Source organism: Aotus nancymaae, unplaced genomic scaffold (genome assembly GCF_030222135.1).
Source record: "Aotus nancymaae isolate 86718 unplaced genomic scaffold, 86718_ANA_hifiasm-v0.15.2.pri h1tg000028l, whole genome shotgun sequence".
Lineage (NCBI taxonomy): Eukaryota > Metazoa > Chordata > Mammalia > Primates > Aotidae > Aotus > Aotus nancymaae.
Genome location: NW_026988441.1, coordinates 8,524,210 through 8,541,116, shown reverse-complemented (window position 1 = coordinate 8,541,116; position 16,907 = coordinate 8,524,210). Strand labels below are relative to the sequence as shown.

Below are 16,907 nucleotides of genomic sequence, written 5' to 3'. Positions count from 1 at the left end.
TTGCCAATCTTGAGAAAAATAGTCTCCCAGCGAAGCCTGCAATTCTGATTGGTTGTCTTCCTTGATCATCTGTTGCCATGGTGACAGCCATCATCTCTCTCTATTATTAAAAGGAAGAAATGCCTGTAGGTTTTCTCTCTCTAAACCAGAAGAGGATCGTTGGCATTTTTCTCCCACAAACATAATGGAAATAAAAGCCTGTGACTCTGCTAGATTTTTTTTAAACAAAGACATTGAGAGTCCTGTCACATTTAAATGAATCAAAGCACTCGAGCACAGATAGGCATAAATGGTGGTAGCTGTGGGCATCGCCGTTGTGGTCAGCTGTCATCTTAACTTCATCAGAGCGCCCACTGTGGGAAATGAGAGAACAGCAGGGCTAGCCCAGCTAGGAGATCCCCTTCCCTCCCTTCCTGTCTGGAGGGTTCACCACCCTGACTAGCCAGGCTTGCAATGGAGGGCAGAACTAGGGACAGAAATCCCTGGGTATTCTGCCAAGCGTGGGAGGATGGACCGTCCTGCTCTTCGTCCCCATCATGGTCTCCTGTTGTGTACCAGGCATTGTTCTATGCCCTCTACGCTCTCCATGCTCACCGCAACCCCTTAAGTGGGGAATTCTGACCGCCCTACCTGCAGATGAGGACTCCAAAACCAGACAGGTTAAGTCTCCTGCCCAAGGTCACACAGCCAGAAACTGGAGGAGCTACGAGTTAAAACCAGGTCTTTCTGACAGTAGGCAAAGAACTTCAATGTAGAGGGAATTTGGTAGGACTCAAAATGCTCCAAATCTGCCCTCAAGAGAGACTTTTCAGGACTGATTGCGCTTCTCAGCAAGAGGCGGCCAACACCCAGCTATCTAATAATCAGGGTAATTCATGGCTAATGGTTATTGAGCTCTCATTACGTGCTATGTTCTGGGCTAAGTACTTTAGATGTATAATCCCACTAAATCCTCCTGACAAATTTTGGGAGAAAAATTACAATTGTGCCCATTTCACAGAAGAGAAGACTGAGGTTCAGAGAGGCCCGTCGAATTGCCCCAGGTCACACAGCTGGGATGCATTGGAGCCAGGTTCATGAACTCGTGTTTGCCTGGCTCCAAAGCTTCTACTCTTCTCCAGTCCACTATTTAGAAAGACAGACCAACTTTGGACATGGGTGTGGGCGTGAGTCAATGTAGAAAGTGCTTTCTGGGCCCAGGTAAAGGCCCTGCCATTTTCCAACTTGCTGCTTCATTTTTTGTTTTAGTTATTTATGGCTGTATAACAAATCACCCCAAGATCCAGCAATCCCACCACTCAGTATACATCCGGAGGAAATGAAATCACTATATCAAAGGGATCTCAGCACTTCCACATTCATTGCAGCACTACTCAAACTAGCCAAGATATGGAATCAACCTAAGTGGCCATCAACAGATGAATGGATGAAGAAAATGTGGTACATAGACACAATGGAGTACTAGTCTGCCTTAAAAAGAAGGAAATCCTCCTGTCACTTGCAACAAATAGGCAAACCTGGAGGATACTGTAAGCGAAATAAGCCAGGCAAAGAAAAACAAATACCACATGATCTCACTCATATGGGAAATGTAAAAAAAGTTAAACTAAGTAGAGAGTAGAAAGGTAACGGTTATGGGGGTGGGGAGTTGGGGAGATGTTGATCTAAGGGCACAAATTTTTAATGAGATAGGAGGAATAAGTTCAAGAGATCTATTGTATAATACGGTCACTATGGTTAATTACAGCTATAATTATTCTATAATTATCTAATTATACTATAATATTCAGGAAGTATTTTACTCTTGAAAATTGCTAAGAGAATTAAAAATCACACCCCAAACCTGGCGACTTAAAGGAACAACAATTATTTATTTTACTCACAAACCTGCAGTTTGGAGATTTGCAAGGGACATTTCTCTGCTCTCCAAGGTGTTAGCTGGATAGCATCAGAATCTGCTTACAAGAAGACAACTACTTTCCTAGCTATTTTCTGGGAAGTGTGGGCTTGGAACCTCATTCCTCTTCATGTGGGCCTTTCCTCTGACTGCTTGAACTTCCTCACAACATGGTGGCTGGATTTCAAGAGCAAGCATCCTAAGAAAACAAGGCATGGCTTTTTTTTTTTGAGACAGGGTCTCGCTTTGTTGCCCTGACTGGTCTTGAACTCCTGGGCTCATGCAGTCTGCCCACCTCAGCCTCTCAAAGTGCTACAATTACACACATGAGCCACCGTGCCTGACCTATGCATGGCATTTGTATGATCCAGATTTGCAAGTCATACCATCGATTCCACTTTATTAGTCAAGGCAGTCACCAAGGACTGCTCAAGCTCAAGGGAAGAGACATAGACTCCACCTCTTGATTCTAGAAGAGCATGTGGAAAAGGAGATATTATTTTTGCAACCTTTAGAAAGTAAAATCTAACATACTCTTAAAGGCAGTGTAGGGTAGAGCGGAATATCCCACTTACTCTCTCCTTGCCCACTCTGGGAAAAAGGGAAGGTTTGACTGCAGAGGATGGGAGGCTGAAGACCCAACAAAGTCTTAGCCTTGAAGTTGTAAAAATCTAAGAATCTAAGAATAGTTTTAAGGACAAAAGTGTCATTTGAAGGTGTCTCTCTGGGGGATGTTTAAGGATCCATGGGCTGGACCTGCCTTTTATTAAATGACTACTAAAGACCTCCAGATAACTCATGGCTAGTTCTGGAAGCAGAATAGCACCAAAGATCCTAGACATTGGGGTCATGTAGGCAACTGTCCCAATTCCAGCTCTGCTACTATCTGTGTATCCTTGCCCACTGCAGCCTCAGTTTCCTCATTCGTAAAATGGGGATAAAAATAATGTGTAGTAGAAGTTCGGTGAAGCCTGAGGCCTGGTGGTGTATGAGCCACAGCAGAAGCCAGAGTAAAACCAGGTATTGCTGTTGCCTCAGGTCCTCTGTGGCTAGCATCTATCTCCATCTGTGCCATCAATGCCTGCCCCATAGGGGCACGAGCTGTTCCAACTGGGTCACCCTGGCTGAATTCAAGATCACTCATAAAAAAACACAACTTGGTTGGGCACAGTGGCTCCCGCCTGTAATCCCAACACTCTGGGAGGCCAAGGTGGGCGGATCACCTGAGGTGCGGAGTTTAAGACCAGCCTGGGCAACATGGTGAAACCCCGTCTCTACTAAAAATACAAAAATTAGCCACACACTTACAGTCCCAACTACTCAGAAGGCTGAGGCAGGAGAATTGCTTGAACTCAGGAGATGGAAGTTGCAGTGTGCCAAGATGGTGCCAGTGCACTCCAGCCTGGGCAACAGAGTAAGACTCCATCTGAAAAAAAAAAAAAAAAAAAAAAGTCACAACTTTAATACACACCAGGTATCCAGAAAATGTTGTGGAAATTTGGATCACATTCACATTATCAACAAAAGTTTTTGAAATATCAGCCAGGCACAGTGGCTAATGCCTGTAATCCCAGCACTTTGAGAGGCCAACAAAGGTGGATCACCTGAGGTCTGGAGTTTGAGACCAGCCTGGCCAACATGGCGAAACCTTGTCCTTACAAAAAATATAAAAATTAGCTGACCATAGTGGCACGCACCTGTAGTCCCAGCTACTCAGGAGGCTGAGGCAGGAGAATCACTTAAACTCAGGAGGCAGAGGCTGCAGTGAGCTGAGAACACAACATTGCACTCCAGCCTGGGTGACAGAGCAAAACTCTATCAAAAAAACAAACAAACAACAACAACAAAAAAAAAAACACTGAAATATCTAAGAATAAGGCCAGGCATAGTAGCTCATGCCTATAATCCCAGCACTATAGGAGGCCAAGTTGGGTGGATTGCTTGAGGCCAGAAGTTTGAGGCTACAGTGAGCTGTGATTGCATCATTGCACTCCAGCCTTGGTGACAGAACAAGACCCTGTCTCTGAAAAATAAAAAAAGTTAAATTATTTTTAAGTGAAAGACAAATCAGATCAATGAAAATGAACACATGATATACAAAAATATATGAGATACACTAAGTAGTGTTTGGAGGAAAATTTACAGCTGCAAGTTGCACATGTTGAAAGAGAAAAATGGTCTTAAATCAAATAATCTAATCTTTCATCTTAAGAAACTAGAAAAAGAAGTGCGAACTAAACGTAAAGCAAGCAGAAGGCAGAAATAATAAAGATTAGAATGGAAATAAACTAGAGAAAAGAGAAACGAGAAAATTGACAAAACCAAGTTTGGTTCTTTGAAAAGATCTACAAAATTGACAAATCTTTAACTAGACTACCCAAGGGAAAAAAGAAAAGACTAAAATTATTAAAGTCAAGAATGAAAGAGGGGACATCACTACTGACCTTACACAAATACAAAGAATTATAAGGGAACACTATGAATAACTGTGTGCCAACATATTAGATAGTCTAGGTAAATTGAACAAATTCCAAGAAAGACACAAACTATCAAAACTGACTGAAAAAAAAAATAGAAAATCTGAATACACCAATAATAAGAAAAGAGATTGAACTGGTAATTTTTAGAGTTTTCACAAAGAAAAATCCACAATCAGATGGTTTTGCCGGTGAATTCTACCATGTATTCAAAGAGAAATTAATACAAATCCCTCTTGAATGTTCTTGAAATGTAGAACAGGAAAGAACACTTCCTACTTTATTCCATGAGGTCAATATTACCCTGATATCAAAACCAAACATTTTAAGAAAAGAAAACCAAAAAGAGATCAATATCCTTTATAAATATAGATGAAAATATTCTCCGCCAGACACAGTGGCTCACACCTATAATCGCAGCACTTTGGGAGGCTGAGGTGGGCAGATCACCTGAGGTCAGGAGTTCTAGACCAGCCTGGCCAACATGGTAAAACCCCATCTGTACTAAATACAAAACTTAGCCAGGAATAGTGGTGCATGCATGTAGTCCCAGCTACTTGGGAGGCTGAGGCAGGAGAATCACTTGAACCCGGGAGGTGGAAGTTGCAGTGAGCCAAGATCATGCCACTGCACTCCAGCCTGGGCAACAGAGAGACTCCATCTCAAAAAAAAAAAAAAAAAGTTCTTAACAAAATACTATCAAACTGAATCCAGAAACATAGAAAAAGGATTAAAGGATTATATGCCACGACCAAATGGGATTTATTTTAAGAATGCAAGACATGAAAATTCATCAATGTAATAAACCATATTAACAAACTGAAGAACAAGAAGTACATGATCATCTCTGTAGATGCAAAAAAAAAAAATCATTTTACAAAAAACCCAACATCCTTCTGTGATAAAAAATTAAAACTCAATAAACTAGGAATAGAATGAAATTTCTTCAACCTAATAAAGGGCATTTACGAAAAACCTACAGCTGACATTATACTTAATTATGAAAGACTGAAACCTTTCCCCTAAGATCAGGCACATGATACAGATGTCTACTTTTATTGTGTCTATTTAACATTATACTGGGGGTTCTAGCCAGGAAAATCAGGCAAGGAAAAAAAAAGCATCCAGGCTCGACATGGTAGCTCACATCTGTAATCTCAGCACATTGGGAGGCCAAAGCATGCTGATCACTTGAGGTCATGAGTTCAAGACCAGCCTGGACAACATGGTAAAACCCTGTCTCTACTAAAAATACAAAAATTAGCTGGGCATGGTGGTGCATACCTGTAGTCCCAACTACTTGGGAGGCTGAGATAGGAGAATTGCTTGAACCGGGAGATGGAGGCTGCACTGAACTGAAATAGTGCCACTGCATGCACTCCAGCTTGGGTGACAGAGCAAGACTCTGTCTCCAAAAAAAAAGCATCCAGACTAGAAAAAGAAGGAAAACTCTATTTGCAGGTGACATAATCTTACACATAGGAAAGTCTTAAGGAATGTACACACACACAACTAGTAGAGCTAATTAACAATTTTAGCAATGTTTCAGAATACAAGATCAATATCTAAAAATCAGTTGTATTTCTGTATACACCAGCAATTAACAATCTGAAAATAAAATTAAAAAAAAATCAATTTGTAATAGCATCAAAAAGAATAAAAGGCTTAGGAATAAACTTTGTAAGAATTTTACACTATAATGCACAAAACCAACATCAAAATAAATGTTAACAGACATAAGTAAATGGAAAGACATTCTATGTTTATTAATTGGAAAATTTAATATTGTTTAGATGGCAATACTCCCCAAATTAAACTGCAGATTCAACACAATCCAAAATCACCGCTGCCTTTTTTGTAGAAATTAACAAATTGATTCTAAAATTTATGAAAATGCAAGGGACCTAGAATAGCCAAAATAATTTTGAAAAGGAACAAAGTTGGAAGACTTATACTTCCCAACTTTAAAACTTACTACTAAGCTGAGTAATCAAGATTTGTGGTACTTACATAAACACAGAGGAATGAGAGCCTACTTTAAAAATTCATATGTCTATAGTCAATTGATTTTCGACAAGGGTGCTAAAAAAAATCAATGAAGAAATTCAATGCCTTTTCAACCAATGCTGCTGGCACAATTATATATCCACAGACAAAAACAGGAGTTGGACCCTACCTCACACCACATATACAATTAAACCTGAAATGGATCAGAGGCCTAAATGTTAAGAACTAAAACTAGAAAATTCTCAGAAAACATAGATGTACAGTCATATATTGCTTAACAATGGGGATACATTCTGAGATATGCATCATTAGGTGATTTCATCATTCTGTAAGCAATGAAAACACAATGGGTATTTGCATACTTAAGCATAGAAAAGGTATGGTAAATACACAGTATTATAATCTTATAGACCACCATCATGTATGTGGTTCATCACTGACCAAAATGTCATTATGTGGTGCATGACTCTATGTCTTTGTGACGTTAGATATGACATCATGGCTTCTTAGATATTACATCATAAGTACAAGCAATAAAAAAAGACATATAAATTGGACCTCATCAAATTTAAAATTTTTGCGCTTCAAAAGACACTATTAATAAAGTGAAAACAATACCTGCAGAATTGGAAATTTGCAAATCATACATCTGATAAGACAGTCTGGATTCCAGAATATATAAAGAGCACTTACAATTCAACAGAAAGAAGACAAATAACTCAGTTTAAAAACGGGCAAAAGATCTGAGTAGACATTTCTCCAAAGAAGATATACAAATGGCCAAGAAGCATATAAACATATACTCAACATCATTAGTCATTAGGGAAATTAAATCAAAATCATCATGAGCTACTACTTCATACTCTTAAAGATGGCTATAATAAAAAAGACAGACAATAACAAGTATTGGTGATGATACAAAGAAATTGGTACCCTCAGGCATTGCTGCTGCTTTGAAAAACAGTTTTCCAGTTCCTCAAAAGTTAACCATAGAGATGCCATATTACCCAGTGATTCTAATCCTAAATCCATATATACCCAGAAGAATTGAAAACATATGTCCACATAAAAGCTTATACACAAAGATTCATAGCAGCATTATTCAAAGTAGCCAAAAAAATGTAACCTAATGTGGAGTGGCTATATTAAGAACAGACCAAGCAGACTTCAGAACAAAGAATGTTACCAAAAATAAAGAGGGTCACTATGGTGGTTCACACCTGTGATTCCAGCACTTTGGGAGGATAAGGTGAGCGGATCACCTGAGGTCAGGAGTTCGAGACTGGCCAACATGGTGAAACCTTGTCTCTATTAAAAACACAAAAAATTAGCCAGGCATGGTGGCAGGTGCCTATAGTCCTAGCTACTCAGGAGGCTGAGGCAAGAGGATCACTTGAACCCAGGAGGCAGAGGCTGCAGTGAGCTGAGATCCTGCCACTGCACTTCAGCCTGGGTGGCAGAGTGAAACTCTGTCTCAAAAAAATATAAAAGTGAATTCTAATAGTTGAAATAGTTAACTATAAATGGTGAGAATGAACAAACAACAGGAAGGAAAGAAGGAAGGAAGGAAAGGAGGAGAGGGGAGGAAAAGAGGAGATGGGAGGAGAGGGAAGGAAGGGAGGGAGGGGAGGGGAGGAAGGAGGAGGGGAGGAAGGGAGGGAGGGGAGGGGAAGAGAAGAGAAGGCAGGGAAGGAAGAAGAGGAAGGGAAGGAAGAGAAGGAAGGGAAGGAAGGGAAGGCAGGGAAGGAAGGGAAGGCAGGGAGGGAGAATCAGAAAAGTTAAATCTCTGAATGTAAAGAAATATTGAGGAGAGAGATCCAAGATGGCTGATCACTAGTAGCTCAGGACTGTAGCTCTCAGTGAAAGTGCAGAGAACGAGAGAACGCCACACTTTCAGATGAATTTTTGTTGCTCACGGACCAGGAGATTCCCAGCGGAGGAGCCCTACAGGTCGCTACCATGACTCTTGTGGCTGGCACGGAGGTTTTGCCGGCACCTCAGTGTGGCAGTTCTTGGTGCAGAGTGAGCGGGACTGGGTCCCCTTTTGGCCAATATTGTTTGGAGCTCTAGGAAGACAGAGTCGCCTATTCAGCTGATTGAAGGACGGACTCAAGAAGGGAGCTAGACCAGAGATTCCCAGGCAGCAAAGCGCCATCAATCTTAACACCACTGTTTTGGCCGGTGCAGTGGATTGCTCAGATTTCGGCGCTGGGAATCAACAAGTTCAACGTCCACTCAGAGACCTAATTTGAAAGTCGGTAATCACAAAGATGACAAGTGAATAAATTTACAATGATGGGAAGAAACCAGGGTAAAAAGGCTGAGAATACCCAAAATCAGAATGCCTCTCCCTCTACAGGGGATCACAGTTCCTCATCAGCAACGGAACAAGGACTGATGGAGAACGAGTGCATTCCATTAACAGAAGTAGGCTTCAGAAGGTGGATGATAAGAAACTCTGGGAATTAAAAGAACTTGTTCTAACCCAACGCAAAGAAACTAAGAACTTTGAAAAAAGGTTTGATGAAATCCTAACAAGAATAGACAATTTAGAGAGGAATATAAGTGAATTAATGGAGCTGAAAAACACAACACGAGAACTTCGTGAAGTAAGGCAGGACAATATTCAACTCCAGGTAATACACCACAAAGATATTCCTCAAGAAGACCAACCCCAAGGCACATAATCGTCAGCTTCATTAGGGTTGAAATGAAGGAGAAAATACTAAGAGCACCCAGAGAGAAAGGTCAGGTTACCCACAAAGGGAAACCTATTAGACTTACAGCAGATCTCTCAGCGGAAACCCTACAAGCCAGAAAAGAGTGGGGGCCAATATTTAACATCTTTAAAGAAAAGAACTTTCAACCCAGAATTTCATATCCAGCCAAACTAAGCTTCACAAGCGAAGGAAAAATAAAATCTTTTGTGAACAAGCAAGTACTTAGAGATTTCACCATCACCAGACCTGCTTTACAAGAGCTTCTGAAAGAAGCACTACACATACAAAGGAACAACCAGTATCAGCCTTTCCAAAAATATTCCAAAAATATATCAAAAAGTAAAGAGCATTAACATAATGAAGAACTTACATCAACTAATGGGCAAAACAGCCAGCTAGCATCAAATGGCAGTATTAAACTTATATATATTATTAACTGGATAAAAAGCCAAAACCCATTGGTACGCTGTATCCAGACGCATCTCACATGCAACGACACACAAAGATTCAAAACAAAGGGACAGAGGAAGATTTACCAACCAAACAGAGAGCAAAAATAAATAAATAAAGAAAAAGCAGGAGTTGCAATTTTCACCTCTGATAAAATAGACTTTAAAGCAACAAAGATCAAAAGAGGCAAAGAAGGCAATATTAGACTGATTAACGAGATAGAAAATTAACAAGGACATCCAGGACTTGAACTTAGACCCGGAACAAGTAAACTTAATAAACGTTTATAGAACTCTCCACTTCAAATACACAAAACACACATTCTTATCAGTACCATATCACACCTATTCCAAAAGTGACTACATAATTGGAAGTAAATCACTCCTCAGTAATTGCATAGCATTTCATAGGTTTAAATGAAATATTGGTTGGCTGCTTGTTTGTTATTTTCTTCCCTTATTCCTTCCTGTCTCCATTGTTAAGCACAATTATTGGCATAAAAGAGGTTTTCAATTCCCATTTTTAGACTGCATTCTAGCCCGGGCAATAAAGCAATACTCCCGTTCTCTCTCCCTCTTTCTCTTCCTTTTTCTTCCTCTTCTTCATTCTTTTTTTTTTCTTTCTCTTTCTTTCTTCTCTTTTCCTTCTTTAAAAAAAAGAAAAAAGAAAGTGTTTGAGAAAAAAAAAAAAAAAGAAATATTATGAATACCTGGCCAGGCACAGTGGTTCACACCTATAATCCCTGCACTTTGTGAGGCCAAGACAGGTGGATCACCTAAGGTCGGGAGTTCGAGACCAGCCTGACCAACATGGAGAAACCCCATCTCCACTAAAAATACAAAATTAGGCTGGTCTGAGTGCAGTGGTGTTTACAACTAATTGATCACAACCAGTTACAGATTTCTTTGTTCCTTCTCCACTCCCACTGCTTCACTTGACTAGCCTTAAAAAAAAAAAAAAAATTAGCCAGGCATGGTGACGCATGCCTGTAATCCCAGCTACTCAGGAGGCTGAGGCAGGAGAATCACTTGAACCCAGGAGGCAGAAGGGGCAGTGAGCTGACATCACGCCACTGCACTCCAGCCTGGGTGACAGAGTGAGACTCTGTCCCAAAAAAGAAAGAAAGAAAGAAAGAATACCTTAACCAATTTATTTTGCTTATATTTTTCTTTCTAAGTACACACAACAGTGATATTGTATTAGTTATCTGTCATTGCATAACAATATTACCACAAACTCAGCAGCTTAATATATACATATTTATTATCTCAGTTTCTTTCTGTTGGCCAGGGGGCCCAGCACAACCTAGTAAGGGCCACAGTTGCACTACTAAAGTCACTGAGGACAAAAGGCCACAGAGTCATACACACTTTATCCCTAGATGCCAAATCTGAGCACAGGAAAGAGCTCAACCTTCAGCCAGAACTAGACCTAGGATTTGGACTCCCTAAGTCCCTTTGAATGTAATCCAGTCCCTCCTTTCTCATGCTATGTCTTAGTCTGTTAGGGCTGCCATAACAACATATCTCAGACTGGATAATTTGTAAACGATAGAAATGTACTGCTTACAGTTCTGGAGGCTGGGAAGTCCAAGATCAAATTTTAAGTGGACTTGGTGTCTGGTGGGGCCTTCTATGTGTACTTACTCACATGACGGAAAGGGGAAACAAGCTCCCTCAAGCTTCTTTTATAAGGGCATGAATCACCTCTCAAACACCCCACCTCCTAATATCATCACATTGCAGGTTAGGTTTTAACATATGAATTTTGGGAAGACACAAACATTCGGATTATAGCACCCTAAGACCCACACTCCTTAGTTAAGTATATCTGAGTTTCCCATTTCCTGGCCCCTGCCAATCCCTTTAAGATAACTTTCTTTCAGCTGGGCACAATGGCTCACACCTGTAATCCCAGAACTTTGGGAGGCTGAGGCAGGTGAATCACCTGAGGTCAGAAGTTCAAGACCAGCCTGGCCAACATGGTGAAACCCTGTCTCTACTAAAAATACAAAAAATGAGCCAGGTGTGGCAGCAGGCACCTGTAATTCCAGCTACTCTGGAGGCAAAGGCAGGAGAATTGCTTGAACCCTGGAGGCAGACGTTGTAGTGGACCGAGATTCTGCCACTGCACTCCAGCCTGGGTGACACGGCAAGACTCTGTCTCCAAAAAAAAAAAAGATAACTTTCTTCCATGTTCCATCATCCCCTTCTTCCTTTTGGTGAAGTTTGAGATGGACGTGGCTGTCAGCCACATTTTTCAGCCTTCCTTACAACAAAGGGGTGGCCATAACCAAGACTTAGGCCAATAGAATGTGAGCAGAAGTGATGTTTGCAATGCCTGAGCCATCTCCTATGGCAGAGAATATTCAGTGTTTATCAAATGTATTCCTCCTCCCTCTTGGACAAATGCCAAGATATGTTTTGAGCCTCTCTTGCAGTAGGCATGGGCAGAGTTCTGGCCAATAAAATGCAATAAAAAATAACAGGTACTTTCAGGCATGATAGCATGTACCTTTAATTCCAGTTGTGCATGAGGCTGAGGCAGGAGGATTACTTGAGCCCAAGAGTTTGAGTCCAGCCTAGGCAACATAATGAGACTTCATCTCAAAAATAGGTCATTTCATAATTATAAAATGGTTAATTTGTCAAGAAGATATAACAATCATAAATGTATATGCATCAAGTAAAAGAGCTTCAAAATATATGAAGCAAAATTTGACAAATCTAAAGGGGAAAATATGTAAATCCACAATTAGAGTTAGAGATTTTTAACACTACCCTCTCATTAATTGCTAAAACAAATAAACAGAAAGTCCATAGGAATATACAAGACTTGAGTAACACTGTCAACCAATATTACCTAATTGACATCCACAAGATACTCCAAACAACAACCACATTCTTTCCAACTGTACATACATGCTGGGCCACAAAAGAATCCTCAATAAATTTTAAAGGATTAAAGAGCATCTTATCTGATTAAAATGGAATTAAATTAGAAATCAATAGCAAGATATACAAGAAAACTGGAAATATTTGGAAATTAAGCACATTTATAAATAATCCAGGATCAAGGAAGAAATCACAATGGAGATTAGAAAATATTTGGACTCAAGAAAATTTAAAATGCAACATAATAAAAATGTGTAGAATGCATCTAAACCAGTGCCTAAAGGGAAATTTACAGCTTTAAATGCTTACATATATACATAAGACTCTACCATGAATTAGAGCAGTGTAGTGGTTAGAAGCATGAAACCTGAAACCAACCTCTCTGGGTTTAAATTTTGTTTCTGTCACTTAGCTGTGTGATCTTGGACAAATAATTTAACCTCTCGGTGTCTCAGTTTTCTCATCTTTAGAATGAATATAATAATAGTACCTACCACATAGGGTAAATATGATAATTAAGTTAACTTCTATCTCTTGAGTGGTGTTTGCAATATGAATATAATGTAAACTACATGTGTAATAGTAAGTTTTCTAGTAGCCACATTTTAAAAGATAAAATTTATATTCATAGTATGTTTTATTTATCCCAATATATTCAAACTACCATATTGTCAACATGGAGCACTCATCTCATTTCAAGTGATTAATGGCTACATGTGGCTAGTGGCTATCAAATTGGATAGCAGAGCCCTAAAGTATAGTATTGGGGAACTGAAACGGTTCCTGGCACATTGGCAATGCTTTCTGTGGTTGTTAAATAAATATCAAGAAAGATTTAAAAATATTTCTGTGAATCAAGAAGATAAAAGACCAAAAACCCTGAGCACGTATCCTAGGCATATTACATGAGTGAGAGTTCTGTCTCAAAGGTGGTGTGTGCTTAAAAAAGATTTTTTAAAAATCAAACTAAAAAAAGAGAGAGAGTTCTGTCTAGGGAGTGTCCCGAGTCAGCTCAGGCTACTGTAACAAAATACCATAAACTGAATAATTTAATGTTAACAAACATTTATTTCACAGCATTCTGGAGGTTGGAAGTTTGAAATCAGGGTGTCATGAGAGTTGGGTTTTTGGTAAGGGCTCCTTTCCTGGTTTACAGGCAGCCACCTTCTTGCTCTGTGCTCACATGGTAGAAAGACAGCAAGCTGCTAAGTGTGTTGGCTCATGTTTGTAATCCCAGCACCTTGGGAGACCAAGCAGGGAGGACTGCTTGATCCCAGGAGTTCAAGACAAGCCTAGGAAACATGATGAGACCCCCATCTCTAAAATAATAATAATAATAAATTTTAAAAGAAAGAGAGCAAGCTAACTCTTTGGCCTCTCCTTATAAGAGCACACATCCCATTCCTGACCTAATTACCTTCCAAAGTCCCTACCTCCAAGAATCATCACATTAGGATTAGGGTTTCTGGGGGGATACATTCAGTCCATTACAGGCAATATCTTACAAACTGTAAGTTACAACCCACTAGAGGTTAGTGGAATCAGGAGATCACAATAAATTTCTTTTCTGAAACATGAAATGGAAAAGAAAAGAAAATAGCAGAATGCCTGATACATAGTCAGGGTGAGTTCTGTTTCTAAAACTTTTGTTTCAGAACATACATATGTGTATGTGTGTGTGCATATGTATATGACCAGGTGTGATGTAAAATGTAGTTTTTGTTGTGAATCGCATTCAAAAAAGTTTTCAAGCCACTGACTAAGGATGTATACAAGAGGAGAATTACTAGGTCTTAGCAAACATACATGTTCAACTTGCCTATAGAGACTGTCAAATGGCTCTCTGTGGCTGAGACCATGGTATACACTCACCAAATTCTGTTTCCTGTTCCTTCTTCAAAGGCCCATGAGAAAATATATTTGTCCATCTGCTTGCAGTGAGATGAGACCACATGACTGGTTCTGAACAAGGAAATATAAGTTGAAGTGACATATGTCACTTCTAGACCGAGGCAATGAAAACCTCCTAAGTGAGTCTCTCATCTCTCTCTTCCCCAACCCTGGCAACATAGAGGCCTTTAGGAGAGATGAAAGAGCTTCCGTTAGAGTTATCACGTGAAGGAGAGCTGCCCTGAAGCGTAGCTGGGATTTACATTGGACTTCGTGTTAATGAGAGATAAACTTTAACTGTGCTGAGATTTTTAGAGTTATTTGTTACTGCATTGTGACCTACTCTATCCTAAATTATACACTCGCTAACATGATTGTATCAATACTCCCATCAGCATTGCATGAGAATTTCCATCTCCCCATACTTATTTATTCATTCAGAAAATAGTTATTGGCCGGGCATGGTGGCTCATGCCTGCAATCCCAGCACTTTGGGAGGCCAAAGCGGGTGGATAACCTGTGGTCAGGAATTCGAGACCAACCTGGCCAACATGGTGAAACCCCATCTCCACTAAAAAAAATAAAAATTAGCTGGGCATAGTGGTGGGTGTCTATAATACCAGCTACTCAGGAGGCTGAGGCAAGAGTATTGCTTGAACCCGGGAGGCAGGGGTTGCAGTGAACCAAGATTGCGCCATTGTACTCCTGCCTGGGAGACAGACTCTGTCTCCAAAAAAAAAAAAATAGTTATTGATAGCTGGGCATGGTGGCATGCACCTGTAGTCCCAGCTACTCAGGAGGCTGAGATAGGAGGATCGCTTGCAGCTGGGAGGCAGAGGTTGCAGTGAGCCAAGATTGCACCCCTGCATTCCAGCCTGGGCAACATAGCGAGACACTGGCTCAAAAAAAAAATAGTTATTGAGCACTACTAGGTTCCTGGGTCTATTTTAGGCACTGGAGATACAACAGCAAACCAAGCAGACAGAAAATTTTGACCTCATGTAGTTTATATTCCAGTGGAAGAATCAGACTATAAATATAATGAAAAAGAAGATAATATTATATTTTAGCCAGTGGTCACTGCTATGAAAAACATTAAAGCCAGGCAAAGGGAATTGGGAGTGTTGGGTTGCAATTTTCCTTTATAAATTGTGTTTCTTATTGATACATAACAGATGTACATATTTTCAGGGAGCATGTGGTAACTTAATACATTTATGTAATTTGTAAAGATCAAATCAGGGTAATTAGGATATTCATCACCTTACATATTCATTTTTTCTTTATGCTAAAAACATGAATTCTTCTCTTCTAGCTATTTTGAAATGTACAACAGATTATTGCAAACTATACTCATCTATCAAACAGCAGATCTTATTTCTTCCATCTTACATGTCTTCCAAATGTAAGGATACATTTGTACCCACTAATCAATCTCTCTTCATTCCCCCTCCACCCAGCCCTTCCTGGCTTCTGGTAGGAATCACCTATCTACTCTTTATCTTCATGAGATCCACTTTTTTAGCATCCACACATGAATAAGACCATACAGTATTTGTCTTTCTATGCTTGGCTTATTTGCTTAACATGATGCTGCAAATGTCAGAATTTAATTCTTTTTTATGGCTGAATAATATTCTATTGTTGCATATGTAGCACATTATTTTTTTTCTTTTGAGATGGAGTCTCACTCTGTCACCCAAGCTGGAGTGCAGTGGTGCGATCTCAGCTCACTGTAACCTCTGCTCAAGTAATTCTTGTGCCTCAGCCTCCCAAGTAGCTGGAATTGCAGGCAGGAGTCACCATGCCTGGCTAATTTTTGTATTTTTAGTAGAGATGGGGTTTCACTTAAACTGACCTCAAGTGATCCACCTGTCTTGGCCTCCCAAAGTGCTGAGATTACAGGCATGAGCTACCGCGTCCAGCCACATGCCACATTTTCTTTATCCATTCGCTCATTGATGGGCACTTAGACTGACTCCATATCTTGGTTAGTGTGAATAGTGCTGCAGTAAACACGTGAGTGCAAAGAGAGAGCATTTCCCCAGTGTTTTCCTCTGGTAGTTTCATAGTTTCAGATCTTAGATTTGAGTCTTTAATAGATTTTTGTTGAATTCTTGGATACACTGACTTCCTTCCTTTTGGGTATATACATAGCATGGGATTGCTGGATCATATGGGAGTTCTATTTATAATTTTTTGAGGAACCTCCATACTGTTCTCCAGAGTGGCTGTAGGAATTTACATTCCCACCAACAGTGTTCAAGGGTTCCCCTTTCTCTACGTCTTCACCCGCATCTACTTTTTTATAAAAACCGTTTTAACTGGGGTGAGGTGATAGCTCATTGTGGTTTTGATTTGCATTTCTCTGACAATTAGTGATGTTGAGCATTTTTGTATATACCCCTTAGCCATTTGAATGTCTTCTTTTAAGAAATGTCTATCGCGATCCTTTGCCCACTCTATTAGTCAGAGTTCTCTAGAGGGACAGAACTAATAGGATAGATGTATATATGAAGGGTAGTGTATTAAGGAGTATTGAGTCACATGATCACAAGGTGAAGTCCTACAA

General features: G+C 39.9%; 1 long non-coding RNA gene across 1 annotated transcript; it reads right to left on the bottom strand.

The window, feature by feature from the left end:
• Positions 1 to 1,947: 1,947 nt before the first annotated feature.
• Positions 1,948 to 14,472, bottom strand: LOC135276648 (uncharacterized). Its single transcript, XR_010344183.1, has 3 exons — positions 14,318 to 14,472; positions 3,206 to 3,323; positions 1,948 to 2,096 (listed from the first exon to the last, which is right to left on the bottom strand). It is a non-coding gene; the product is annotated as an uncharacterized LOC135276648 (long non-coding RNA).
• Between the last annotated feature and the right edge of the window lie 2,435 nt (positions 14,473 to 16,907).